This window comes from Camelus bactrianus, chromosome 3 (genome assembly GCF_048773025.1).
Source record: "Camelus bactrianus isolate YW-2024 breed Bactrian camel chromosome 3, ASM4877302v1, whole genome shotgun sequence".
Lineage (NCBI taxonomy): Eukaryota > Metazoa > Chordata > Mammalia > Artiodactyla > Camelidae > Camelus > Camelus bactrianus.
Genome location: NC_133541.1, coordinates 138,423,194 through 138,434,651, shown reverse-complemented (window position 1 = coordinate 138,434,651; position 11,458 = coordinate 138,423,194). Strand labels below are relative to the sequence as shown.

The following is an 11,458-nucleotide window of genomic DNA, read 5'->3' as shown; positions in this document are numbered from 1 at the left end:
GGGCCTGTTTGAGTTCTTTCTGTTGGGTACCCTCTGAGCCTCCTGGACTTGGATATCTGATTCCTTCTTTAGATTTGGGAAATTTTCAGTCATGCTTTCTTCGAATATCTTTTCGGTCCCCTTGGTTCTTTCTTCCCCTTCTGGAACCCCTATTGTGCGTAGATGGGCACGCTTTCGAGGGTCCCTTAGGTCCCTAAGATGGTTTTCGTTGTTCTTTATTGGTTTTTCTCTCAGCTGTTCTGATTGGGTTCTTTCTGTTGTCCTGCCTTCTAGGCCACTTATTCGTTCCTCTGCGTGATCTAGCCTGCTTTGGACAGCCTTTAGACCAGTTCTCATTTCAGCCAATGAGTGGACCAGTTCTCCTTGACTCTTCTTTATAGCTTCGATTTCGTTTTTGACGTATAGTATATCTCTCAACACTATCTCTTGGAGTTCCTTCAGGACTTGGATCACTCCTTTTTGGAAATCTTGATCGAGCAGGCCATCCACGTCTATTTCATGGATCGTGCTTTCAGGGAATTTCTCTGGCTCTTTTAATTGGGAGTGGTTCCTCTGCTTCTTCATAATGCTCCTATCTCTCTGGCACTGTGGCTTAAGGAGTATCAGTTATCTATTGGTGTCCTTAAGGAGTTTATGTATTTATCGAAAGCCTAGGCAGGCATAAAACTTTAAAAGAGAGAGGGGGATAGGGGGAGAGAGAGAGAGACAGAGACAGAGACAGAGGGGGAGAGGGAGAGAGGGGGTGGGGGCAGGATGTTAAAAGAATGGAGAAAAAAAGGTTTGAAAACAGTGTACGATCAATAATAGAAGAGCAAGTTGAAGCAGAATAGCAATTGAGCTGAGACGTCTTCTAAAAGCCTTTAAAAACAAATAGAAAAGATCAGAAAATAATATACAATTGTTTCAAAAGTAAATTTTTAAAAGGTAATCGGAAATAGAACAGATTTTAACAAAAGATAAAACAGAGGATTTTAAAAGACGGGAGAAAGAAAAGGTTTGAAGACAGTGTGTAATCATGAATAGAAGAGTAAGTGGAAGCAGAATAGCGATCGAGTTGAGACGTCTTTTAATAACCTTAATAAAAAGGAGGAAAAAAATCGAGAAACAATATTTGAAACCTGTGAATAACCAGTAACAGGAGATCAAAACCAAGAGAATGAAAAAGGGAAGGGGGTGGATGTTTAAAAATAATAATAATGAAAAGACTTGAAATGAAACATTTAAAAGGGATTAAAACCGTAAACGTATACGACTGTTCAAAAGTAAAGGTTAAAAAGGTAACAGAAGGTAAAACCGATGTAAAAGAGATTAAAAAAGAAAAAGGAAAAGAAAAAAAAAAAGAGGAAAAAAAAAAAAAAAAAAGGATGTGTTCTCCTGGAGACGGTGCGCTCTTAACGGTTTCACCGAGAAGTCTTTCTGTCGTCGCCCTGTTTCGTGAACTCAGCTTGCTGTTTCCGCGGGCCCTCTGTCGGCGCCCTCGTCTGTGCTGCCCTCGGTGCCTGTGGGCAAGTAGATCGCGCCCCCTCCTGGCACCGCGGTCGGATGCTGCGTTCCTGCCGGGAAGGAGGGAGGGTGGCTGGCCGCCTGCCCTCTCCCGGCGCCGGTCGCTCCGCTGCTCTGTGCGGCTGTGTGCTCCGCCTCGGGTCGGCGCTCCTCTCCGTAGGTGGGCTCGGGGAAGACGGTGGAACCGCCCCGCCCCTGCTGCATTCCAAAACTCGGCTCCTTCTTAGTCTTGGTGGCGCGAGTTCTCTGAGGTACCGGGGCAGATATATAATATCTGCCTCAGGCTGAAAACGAGTCTCAGTCCTGCCTAGGAGGTTGCAGAGCCCCCGGGTGCGGATTCGAGTCTCGGCCCCGCCCCCGCTCCCGCCCCCGCCCGCGCGCTGCGCGCCGCGCGCCAGGGGCTATGGCGGCTGTGGCTGCGCCCCGCCTCTCTTCTCGCGAGAAGGGCCGGTGATGGCGCCGCGGGTCTGAGGAGATGGAGGCTACGGCGCCCCTCTCCCCAGGGCACACCGGCCGTGTTGCTTTGCCTTTCTTTCCCCGTAATGGAAAGAAAGTTGGGGGGGCGGGTTGTTCTGCTCTGTATCCCCTCCCGGCCACGGCGCGTGGTGCCGCCGCCACGGTCCTCTGCCCGGCTCGTGCGGCCTGTCCCGGCCCCCGGCTGCCGGCCTGCGACTCGGGCTGGGTGTCGCGGGGACCCTCTGTGCCCGTTTCACTTGGATAGGTCGGTCAAGGGGCGCTCCGGGCAGATCTGAGACTCGGAGGCTCCCCCACCGTCCCGTCGGCCTCTCCGTTGGAGACGGGGAGGTCTGGCGAACGAGCCCTATTCCTCCTCTGCCGGTCCCTCCCGCACTGTTTTGCTTTTGACTCTTTCTTTTCTCCTTTTCTCCTACCAGATTTTGGGCGTCTTTGTCTTTCGAAGAGGGCGGTGTTCTGTCGGAGTTCCGCAGGTGGTCTGATTGGCCGAGTGGGTCCGTCGATGTGAGTTTTGGTGTATTTGTGGGAGAGGGTGAGCTACGAGCGTCCTTCTACTCCGCCGTCTTGCTTCTTCTCGGGTTATTTTTGAAGAGTAGGTGCTGGGGATTGAACCCTGGACCTTTATTTTTTGCATGCTAAGCATGGGCTGTACTGCCTGATCTCTAGACCCTCCCCACCGCAACCCCCCCCTTTCCCACCGCCTCCATAGTACTCGATGAATCTCCTACCTAGATATCTATGCTTCCTTGGAATAGGGCCGTCGTTTTCTTCATCGGATTGATGCACGTCTGTGGATTCGTCTCGTTTCTCTCCACTGCGGTGGGTGGCATCGGGGCGTGGGGTGGGGTGGAGTGGCGTGGGCTGGGAACAGTTCTTCACGTGTAGAGGTGGAGCGGAGCGATGAGGATGGTGACTGTTTCCCCGAGTGCTCGCGCCGGGTGATGGAGGCCTGTGGTCTGACTTGGAAGAGGACTCGGGTGACCAGAACAGAGCCCGTGTGGGGTCGTTGTGGAGGGAGGAACTCCACCCCCCCCCAGCCCCAGCCAAGGCACTCGTACCTCATCGAGGGACGGTCGGCCGAAAACAAACGAAAGCTGTCAGAGGTTTGGGGGTGGGGGTGAAGGGGTGGGTGGGTGTGTCTGTGTGTGTGTGTGTGTGTGTGTCTGTGTGTCTGTGTGTCTGTGTCTGTGTGGTGTGTGTGGTGTGTGTGTGTGGTGTGTGTGTGGTGTGTGTGTGTCCCCGTTCCCCGTACCACGGTCTCTGGTCGAGGCCCCCCCGAGCGGAGAAACGCACGCCAGGCCGTCCGTGCTCCTGGTTGTCCGGCCGCGTGTCCCTGCCACCCAGAGATCCCGAACCGTCCCGCTCGCTCCCCTGCCATGTGCCATGTGCCACCTGCCTGTCGGCCGGGCGCTATTTTAGACCCTGCGAAGAAGTCGACCGGACGGACGGGCCGGGCCGGGCCGGGCCGGGCCGGGCCGGGCCGAGCCGAGCCGAGCCGAGCCGATCTGAGCCGAGCCCGTCCAGGCTGGGGTGGGTGGTGCTGGGTTCAGAGGAGTGGGGTACAAGCGGGAGGCGGGCGTCGATGGAGGGGAGGGGGAGGGGGAGGGGGAAGGGAGAGGAAAGGGGAGGGGAGGGGGAGCAGGGATGACGATGGTCTGGGGCTTGGCGTGTGGGGTGGGGGTGGGAGGGATGGTAGCCATCCTATGACTTTCTCTCCCTACCCCGCCTTTTGCAAGTCTGTTCGAGTGACAAGGTGGTGCTGGTTTCTGGCTGGTGCACACCATAGTGATTCTGTTCTTCTTTTTCCTGGTCTTTTTCAGGAACCCTCGTCCCGAGGGACTGAATCTAGTGCCCTGTGCTGCGCGGTACGACCTAGGGGTCGAATCTGCCAGGAGAGGACTTACAAGGATTTGGAGGATCCTGGAAAACTGCTACCATCCAGAATCCTACATGGATGTTCAAGATCTTGTGGATGGACGGACGGACGGAAGACGGATCGAATGGAGGCCCCGCCCCATCCCCTGGACCCCTTGGCCCAGGAGGATCGTGATGGGTCTGGAAAGGACTCTTCCGACGAGGGTCTCGGGATGGACTTTCTCGGTCTGCGGAAGGTGTTTCTGCACAAAGAGGAAGAGAGGGGCGTTCTCGGCCAGAGAGCCCGAACCGCCTCCTTTCAGGGATCCGCTCCAGTCAGGGTTGGGGTCGGGGTCAGAACGCAGCCACCGACAGCTCCCCTCCCTCGTCTTGGCTCTCCAACTTGGGAAACCCTCCTCCCTGCCCCCTCACCCATCTTCTCGTCAGCCGGCCTCCAGCTTCCCCGTGCCAACCACCTCTCTCATGCTGCCGGACTTTCCTCCTCCTTGGGCTGCCAGGAAGCTCTCCCGCTCCTCCACGTGCTTTGGCTTGGAATCCCTGACAAACACAAGCGGTGCTGGTGGGCGGGGCCGTGGGCGGTGGCAGAAGGACTCCCTTCATCTTATGGGAGCGATTTTTATCTCCATAGAGGTGGCGATTGAGAAAACACATAAAATCACTCAGAAGAATACCCATGTGTAGTATCCCTGACCTAGATCCGTGTCTGTCTGTCTGTCTGTCTGTCTGTCTGTCTCTCTCTCTCTCTCTCTCTCTCTCTCTCTCTCTCTGCCTCTCTCTCCATTTCGCTATTCTCTGTGTGTGTGTGTGCGCGCACGCGCATGCGTGTCTGTCTGTCTCCCTTGTCTCTCTTTCCTCTCCTCTCCCCTCCTCTCCTCTTCCCTGTTCTCCCCCCTTCCCCCTCACCCCTCCACTCCTCTCTTCTCCCCTCCACTCCTCTCCTCTCCCTCTTCTCCTCTCCCCTCGCCTCTTCTCATTTCCCCTCCCCTCCCCTCTTTTCCCTCCTCTCCTTTCCTGTCCTCTCCCCTTTTATCCCTCCTCTCCTCTGCTCTTTCTCTCTCTCTCTCTCTCTCTCTCCCCCTCCCTCTCTCCCTCTCCCCCCCTTCACTTCCCTCCCTCCTCCCTACCCCCCCAACCCCTACCTTCACAGGGCCTCATAGATTGCAATCGGTTTCCATGAAATGTGATGAAGAGGGAATGAATTTTAGAATGATATCCCCATGCCATCGAATCCTTCTTCCCCAGGGATAGCGACTTATTTGTGGTCGTGTTTGTTTTTGTTTTTCTTGTTGTTGTTTTGGGGCGCATCGAGGGCGCAGGAGGCGTTGGGAGTGAGGGTGATGTTTCTCTTTCTGTCTGTCTCCTCCTTAGGACGGATTTTAAGAGGAGGGAGGACTCACAGAAATCTACCATCTTGTCTCGTACTGCAGCTGTGTTTGAGCTTCCTATACGATCTGGGCGGAACACTCCCCACCCTCACCTCAAGCCGCCATTGCCGCCCCCTCAGCCCCCTGCACCCCCGTCCAGCCGTCCAGTCCCACACTTGGGGCGGTGGTTGGGCATGGGGGGATGTTGGCGGGGTGGTGGTTGGTGGGGGGTGGGGTGGTGGAGGAAACCAGAAAACAGACCACTGTGGCACGTGGGTGACTGGGGCTTCAGGGTGAAGGAGGATGAATAAAATGGCCGGAATTAGGCTAACGGATTATTGCTTCTTTTTTTGGCGGGGGGGGGGAGGATCATTAGGTCATTCATGCATTCATTCATTCACTCATTCATTTGCTGGGGGGGGGTGTCATTCGGTTTCTTATGCTCGCCCTGAAAACGGTCAACTGTCCTGACTGACTGGTTGCTGCTCACGGTTCCAGGCCTGTTGTTGAAACTGGAAGCTATCGATCTTACTGTTTCTACTGTATTTCACTCATTGAAAGTCATCATCATGCTGGGTCTCTGAGTCTTTCTCCGAGGAGAAGGTCGGTCACGGGACTAATGACCTGACAAAATAGCCTGAGTGACCAAGAAGGCCACACCTTGAGTGCTTATGAGATAACGAGATCTAACCACCAGCCTCTATAGAATGGGTCACCTGGAGGCATCGTGACACCATTCTGAGTCTTCTGATGAGAAAACGATTCTGTGGATGGTGATCGATGCCCGATTGTTTGAGCTATGGCTCTAGAACCACCCCACCCACTCCATCCCCAAGGTGGGTACACAGTTTTGAAGACGCTAGCCTGCTGTGAATCCCCTTTGCCCGGCAGAGCGATAAAATGGCCTCTTTGCTTCTAAGCTCCGAGACCTTGTCTCTGGATTCTTGGGCTCGTCGGGGACGGGGGCCGATCTTTTGGCAACAAGCGTGCTTCAGAAACAGCGGATGCCCGAGAAGGACACTCTGCCTCTCCCTCTTCTTCCGGGCCTGAAATGGGGAGGAAAAAAACATCGCTTCCCCTGGAAGCTGGAGTCCGGAACCCGCCATCCGGAGGGACTTCTGGCTTGGCCTTCTCCTGGGGTGGGGGGGGAGGGCACGCCACTGCACGTGTTCTTTGTCAACTCCCTGTTTCTCTCTTCTCGAGTTATCTCTTTGGGACGGCTCCCACACTGGGTGAAAACAGACAGACAGGCTGGTATGTCTCCCTACCCCACCCTTCGCCCCCAAATGACTGATCTCCTGTCCCATCAGAATCACCACTTGTTTTCCAACGTGGCTTTCTTGGATCCTGGAGGACTTGTAAAGGAAAAGCCCAGCTGGGCTAACAAGCTAAAGTCACAAATCTAAGTGTGATAAGTGTCCGTTTACTGATCTAAGTTCTGCTGGGCTAACTCGTAAATCTGAAGTTTAGTGTCAGTTTACTGGGCTAACAAGCTAACTCGTAAATCCAAGCTCAACAAGTGTCAGTAACGTGATCTGTTCCAAATTGATAAGCTCCAGTGTACTGATCCTTTGCTTTTTGTTGTTTGAGCCTTATTGGCGAATAGACCCATATTTGTAATTAACCCTATGAAACCTCATGTGCACGTCTTGGAGGTGCTCAGAGCTTCGGAGCAGAAGCCCCTCTGAGCCCGCCGGCGTAATAAATCTGAGTACTCCAACCCTCCGAGAGGTGCTTGTTTCTTGGCTGGCCTGTCATTTCCGTAACAGACTGATATCAACTTAGAGCCAAGATGGGCGCAGAACTGAAGGAGCTTCTCGGCTGGCCTAAGAAGCCTGTCGTCGTGATGTGGGAGGCATTCTTTACGAGGGACCTATCTGATTAAGTGCTTGACCGCCTTTTGGACTTTGAACCAACTTGGAGATAGGAACTAGGATGAGAGGGCACCCGAAATAGCTCAGCAAACTCTTCTCCATCCTTAGAAGACAGACAGACAGACAGACAGACAGACAGACAGAGTGTGTGTGTGTGTGTGTGTGTGTGTGCGCGCGCGCGTGTTTGTGCGCGTGCGGGGGTGTGGGAGAGGGAGGAGATGACGTCAGCGTACTGGACACTGTTTCAGTGACATGGGGAGTGCTGTCAACTAGGAAGGAACGTCATGTATTCTTCAGCCTTGTGTCTGTACAGGTGGGTACACTCAGGGTTCCAGAAAGGATGGGATATTCCTGGCAGTCGTCTACTGCCCTGGCATCGAGGGCTGGCTGGCTGGCTGGCTGGCTGTCATCCAAAGTGGAGGCTCTCGTGAAAGGGACGGAACCGAGTCCCGAGGAGATGCCTCCTTCACTGACTTTCATGCAAACACAGTGGACCACAGCCTCCGGAAAGAGGGTGGGTGGCACACGTGGCCCCAGTCTGTTCTGTCCATTCGGCAAATGGCCTGGGTTAGGGGAAACCCAGCATGGCGACCATCCGACAGGCCGACCCACCGACCCACGGACGTTCTCGGTTTCTCCCAGCTTCCTGGATGACCTCCCCCACCCACCCCCACCCCACCCGCATTCCTTCACCCACCGTGGTGTCTGGTGTCAGGGCACTTGGAAGATGACTCCCATTGTTCAATAGACAGGGGCAGGAAGATTCCTATAGGACCGCAAAAACAGTCAACTGGCCATACATACATACATACATACATACAAACTTTTTGTCCCCAGAGGCCTCAGACCTCCTCTCTCTGGACACGCTGAACCCCAGTAACTGGCCCCCATTCAACTGCCACATAGTAGGGGTCATCCAGACGTTCTTGGGATGGTAGGTATGACTTCCAAAGGGGTTGAAGCCTTCCTTCCCCCGCTGCAAGCCTGATGCCATCAGCATGGCCAGGACACTGCTACAAACAAACAAACAAACAAACAAACAAACAAACAAACACACACACACCACCACCACCAACAACAACAACAACAACAACAACAACGACAACAAAAGACAAACACATGCGTATGTGACTTGGGGACATACTTTCCGCAGCCTCCAGGGACGAAGGCACTCGCTTCGCTGGGTAAATCCTACGAGGCTTCACTAAAGCGCTTGCCAACTTACTTCTCAGAAAGATCGATCTCTGCCCCCATCACCCGCCATCATCAGGCAAGGTCGTCAGAATCCATGGGAGATATAGACTAGAAGAAGAAGTAGAGGAAGGAGGAGGAGGAGGTGGAGGAGGAGAATCAGTGACATGAGGTGTGTACGACTTCTTGTCTCCAAGAGGATTGAGTTTTAAATTTTTTTCTTTTCAGATACAAGGGAAAATAAACTTCTGTTTTTTCCCCTTCCTTCCCTTTTAGAGGCGGACACCCACATGGTAACTATCATACCTCTGTCAGCAGAATGGAATCCTTTCTCTTTTTCTCCCTCCCTGACCCTTCTGGGATTCAGAAATCCTCCGTGAGGATTTTTCTATTCTTGGCAGCAGAGTTATTAGCATCATTGACTTGGAGGCAAAAACTTAGGTTTCCATTAAACTGGGATAGACATGCATGGATAAGAGATACTAGTGCTACTCGTTTTCCTTAGGGTTCCCCTGTGTCTGTGGGGTGTGTGTGTGTGTGTGTGTGTGTGTGTGTGTGTGTGTGTGTGTGTGTGTCTGTGTGTCTGTGTGTCTGTGTCTGTGTCTGTCTGCCTGCCTGCCTGCCTGCCTGCCTGCCTGCCTGCCTGCCTGTTTATTGTAGGAACTCTCTGTCAATGGAAGTATAGTTGACTTACAATGTTGTGTTCATTTATGACGTACGGCATAGTGATTCACTTATTCACACACACACACACACACACACACACACACACACACACACACACACACACGTATACTTTTTCAGGATAGGTTATTACAAGCTATTGAACATAGTTCCCTGTGCTAGACAGTAGGACCTACTTGTGTACCTAGTTTGTATAGGGTGGTTTATATCTGCTAATCCCAAACTCCTGATTTATCCCTCTGCCCTCCCCCGTTCCTCCACCCTACCCTGTCCCCTGTGTTAACCATCGGTTTCTTTTCCATGTCTGCGAGTCCAGTCTGTTTCTGGTTTGTAAATAGGTTCCTTGGAGTCTTTTTAAAATGGAGTTATTTATGTATGGATGGGTGTCTTGACTTACTTTCAGATCCCACCTAGAAGTGATGGCATAGGATATCTGTCTTCCTCTGGGTGACTGACATCACTAAAGCTACGGAACGCTTCACGTATGTGCGTGTGTCGTCCACGTTCAGGGGCCGTGCTGATCTTCTCTGGATGGTTCCCGTGTTAGTCGATGTGCTGTGGCAGCAAGCGCTTGCCTTAGGGTTTTTGTCTCAACCTGAAAGCCGGCCCGGAGACTGAAGGTCTTCTAGTTGCCTCCACTATCTGCCTAGGACCATCTCCACGAACGTTTCCCATTTTCTCTCACCCTTTTGTCTTGGCATCATTGAGTACTAAAATGCTCCGTCTCCTGAAGCCCTGCAGACTGAAGCTGGACAACGGGAGGTAAACGTCAGAGAAATGGCCACAACAGCTCCTGTGGAAACCATCCTAGGGCCTGTTTTTGGAGGAGCCGCTCAGAGAGTTGAGCCGAACACCCCAGGACATCATCAGAGGCATTTCAAACTGCTCGAGCCGTTTCGATGACCCCGATGTGTGGAAATCTCCTACCAGACTGACCCCCTACTCCCGGCCCTGAATCTGGTTTCTCATCTGCTCCAATGATTAACCTTTTTGCTGTACTTTGGTTTTCCACACAAGTGCCTCTTAGGCGATACCTGACTGCTTGCTCCCTAGGCCTAGCTTCAGAAGCCCATCGACACCACCGCCTCCTGAGACGAGATACTACAACTGTTTCCTTGAACAGACCTGTTCTCAGAACTAAGAAACTGGGTCCATGAAACGCAGGCCCTCTAGGAAACTATTCCCTCCCTCCTGCCCCCACACCACGCGCACGCACGCACGCACGCACGCATGGACGCACATGCACAGTCAACAGCCCAGCTTTTAATGTGTAAAACTTCCAGGGAAGTTACAGAATAGGGAAATGTTGGGGTCCAGAGTAGGCTGCCCCAAAATGTGCCCGATGGACTATGCTGAATGAAAGGGACTTCACAACTGGCCAAGGGGGAGGGTATAGGTCAGTGGTAGAGTGTGTGCTTAGCAAGCAAGCACAAGGTCCTGGGTTTAATCCCCAGTACCTCCGGTCAAAAATAAATACATAAAATCGAATTCCTCTCCCCGCCCCCCCCCCCCAAAGTATACACTGCTGTATGTCAACTCTGTCTCAATAAAACTGGAAGAAAAAAAGGAAAAAAAAAAAAGATTTAACAAAAGAAAGAAAGAAACAAACAAAGAACTGCCCGAGGCAAGAGGAACACTCTGGCCCTCCTTTCTGCCTCCCTGGAAGCAGGGGAAAAAGAATTTTGTTTTTTTAAAGTCTCCCATCCCAGAGGAATCTATCAAGTCAGAGGTCTGCTTCCATGCCCTTCCATGATTCTCAAACGGTGTAGTGGGGTTTACCCAGATTAGGAAAAGGAGGGGACTCCTTTGGCCTGAGACCAGGCGAGATTCTCCCCCTCCCTCCCGCCTCCCTCCGTGCAGTTGGGACGGGGTGGCCTAAGGGTGGGGAAATTGAAACCAAAGAACAAAAGCCGTTCAACAGAGAGGAGCCGGAGGCCAAGTCAAAGGCTCTGACCTGAGCACAGAGCTTTCTGCATTTGAATGAAGCGATTGAACGAGGCCCTGCCGAATGGATCCTCCTGACGTCCCCGCCCCCGCTTCCAGGAGACAGTCAGTCGATTTGGGACCGATCGGTGGAGAAGGCCTGGGAGGCGGCGGCGGCGGCGGTGGCGGCGGCGGCGGCGGAAGCAGCGGCGGGGGCGGGGGGGGGGTGGAGCGCGGGCGGGGGCGGGACCAACGGTCGCTCCAACTCTGCCTGCCTGCCTGCCTGCCTGCCTGCCTGCCTGCCTGCCTGCGGGGCTGAGGCCTGAGGGCCACGCTGGTTCCTGCCACTCAGGGAAACTTCCGCGGGTGTTGCCGAAAGATCGCCCTCCCCCACCCCGTCCCTGACGAGCCAAATAACCCAGAGACAGGGTCTTAGAGTTTAGAAGAAAAGAGGCAGCTTGATTGCTTTGCTGGGCAAAGGGGACTCACAGCAGGCTAGTGCCCTCCAAACTGTGAACCCGTCTTGGGGTTGGGGTTTCATGCTTCTGTGGACGAACAGGTTGGAGCATG

At 53.4% G+C, this 11,458-nt stretch overlaps 1 long non-coding RNA gene and 1 other non-coding gene across 2 annotated transcripts; both read right to left on the bottom strand.

The window, feature by feature from the left end:
* Positions 1–7,360: 7,360 nt before the first annotated feature.
* On the bottom strand, positions 7,361–11,072 carry LOC141577160 (uncharacterized). The gene is made up of 2 exons (XR_012505819.1): positions 9,363–11,072; positions 7,361–8,392 (listed from the first exon to the last, which is right to left on the bottom strand). It is a non-coding gene; the product is annotated as an uncharacterized LOC141577160 (long non-coding RNA).
* LOC141577269 (U6 spliceosomal RNA) lies at positions 9,428–9,536 on the bottom strand. The gene has a single exon (XR_012506166.1). It is a non-coding gene; the product is annotated as a U6 spliceosomal RNA (small nuclear RNA).
* Positions 11,073–11,458: the final 386 nt, after the last annotated feature.